Consider the following 2,500-nt stretch of genomic DNA (forward strand, 5'->3'; position numbering starts at 1 on the left):
TCTTCCCCCGCCCCCTACTTTTGCCCTATTCCTCTCTGTCTCTCTGCCTCTATCTGTCTCTGTCTCTCTCTGTGTGTCTCTCATTCTGTCTTTTGCTCTCTCTCTCTCTCTCTTTTGTTTTATTTCCGCTCGTTGTGTTTCTTGTTATTGTTCTTGATCTTCTTTTCTTAATCTTCTTCTTCATCATCATCTCTATCTATGATTTTCCCTATTGTCTCATTTTCTTCCAACAAAGTCCTTTTCATTTCCAAGTTAATGTCTCTCTGATCTCTTCTTAACTCTTGCGTTTTTTCCTCTTTATCCTACCTCCTCGCCAGCCATCGTACATTAATTTCTTCCCATGTGATAAAGTTCAATTCTTCTTTCGCTCTTCCCAGAATTTCCCTGTGTCTGTCTTAATAATAGTGGCTTCTCTTTTAGTCTCTCCATCATTTCGTCTTATAGTGTCATTGATTCCTTTTTGACTGCTGTCTTTATGGCCCGTCTTCGCGCAAATGGCAGCCTTCTTTTGTCTAAAATGTGGAGGTCTTGCCTATTGTTGGACTTCTTGGTGCTTTGTTGCTGGTTTTGGGGGGTTATTTTTGCTGTGGGTTTTAGTGTGTGTGTTTTGTTGTTGTTGTTGTTGCTGTTATTTTTGGTTGGGTTTCTTTTCTCGGTTTTATTGGGATTTTTTTATCTGTCCTTTTCAATTTGATTCCTCACCTGTCTTAGCGTAGATACGTTGCTTTTTGTTTTCGTATCTTATTGCTGTTGTTCCTCAAGGAGGAAGGTGGCAGAATGGTTACGACGCTCAGCTGCCAATACAGAGAGTCCGTGAGGGTGTGGGTTCGAATCCCGCTCTCGCCCTTTCTCCTAAGTTTGACTGGAAAATCAAACTGAGCGTCTAGTCTTTTGGATGAGACGATAAACCGAGGTCCCGTGTGCAGCACGCACTTGGCGCACTGAAAAAGAACCCATGGCAACGAGAGTGTTGTCCTCTGGCGAAATTACGTAAAATGAAATCCACTTTCATAGGTACACAAATATGTAAGCATGCACTCAAGGCCTGACTAAGCGCGTTGGGTTATGCCGCTGGTCAGGCATCTGCTCAACAGATGTTGTGTAGCGTGTATGGATTTGTCCGAACGCAGTGACGCCTCCTTGAGAAAGTGAAACTGAAACTGAAACTTGCTGTTGTTGGTTGGGATGGTGGTTGTATGTTGCTCTTCTTCTTCTTCTTCTTCTTCTTCTTCTTCTTCTTCTATTCCGCACGGATAGGGACTTTCACTTCCTTCTCAACTCATTCTTGAAGGTGGTTTAAGTGCAACTCTTTCCAGTGAGAGGAAAAACCGAGGTCCTCTGTGCAGCATGCGCATGTAAATGAAGCCACGACAAGAAAGGGGTTGTCCCAGGAAAAATCTGGAAAAAAAAAAGCTCCGCAGAGATACTAGAACGTCTGCAGACGTGCTTTACCTAGAGATAGCGCTCCATAATATATTACACACAAGCGAGTGTTTTCTGACAAAAAAAGGAACAAGGCTCGACATAACGCAATGCAGCATAGCAGAGCAAAATCCAACGCAACGCAACATCCAAACCTCTTTTCCTCACAATCGTCTGATTCACGTTTTTGCCCTTTAATACCCCTGTGCATTTGGTACTGACTTCTCTTGCTTGTTTGTAACTGGGGGCAGGGGTACACTCTCTCTCTCTCTCTCTCTCTCTCTCTCTCTCTCTCTCTCTCTCTCTCTCTCTCTCTCTCTCTCTCTCTCTCTCTCTCGTGCCTTTCATTATATTCTTTTGGTGTTTGTAATTCACTTAATCCTTCATACCCCATTCAAAAAGAAGTGACAGGAAATCAAATCTTGAATCTTAAACCTTGAATCTTATCAATAACGCACTTCTGTCGAGCGATTTTCCTATGTACAAAAGATTCATATACGTATCAAAGTTCCATATTTGGAATACACGTTTTGGCAAAAAAATCGAAAACAGAAAAGTGGCGCTGTTCTCTTGTGACATTCTCTCGCAATGCAATGCAATGTCAGGAGGCCCCCGTGGCAGAATCGCTTAAGCGTTGGACTTCTGATCCAGGGTTGACCAGTGGCTAGGGTTCGACGCCTTCGAGAGTCCGGCATGGTTTGTGTCCTTTGGGAAAGGCACTGTACTCCCAGTTCCCTCACTCCACCCATGCGTGCTTGGGTACCTGACGCCGGATGGATGGGGGAAGGTTAAAACGACAGATGTTGCGCAAGGTCTGGACTCCGCTATCCTATGTCGAGCCTAGACAGTGGATGTAAATAAATTCGCTGCCCCGAGGACCCGTACAATACGATAACTAATGGTGGGCTGACTCCTCTCTCTCTTATCTCTGTGTGCTGGACTGATGACCTTAAAAGAATATGGGACCTTTATCAATACAAAATACGATAACAAATGGTGGGGGGACTCCTCTCTCTCTCTCTCTCTCTCTCTCTCTCTCTCTCTCTCTCTCTCTCTCTCTCTCTCTCTCTCTCTCTCT

General features: G+C 44.2%; 1 protein-coding gene across 1 annotated transcript in view; it reads left to right on the plus strand.

Moving 5' to 3' along the window:
* Nucleotides 1-2,500, plus strand: part of LOC143292211 (voltage-gated delayed rectifier potassium channel KCNH8-like) — a 263,301-nt gene that overhangs the window by 183,200 nt on the left and 77,601 nt on the right.

Source organism: Babylonia areolata, chromosome 18 (assembly GCF_041734735.1).
Source record: "Babylonia areolata isolate BAREFJ2019XMU chromosome 18, ASM4173473v1, whole genome shotgun sequence".
NCBI lineage: Eukaryota > Metazoa > Mollusca > Gastropoda > Neogastropoda > Buccinidae > Babylonia > Babylonia areolata.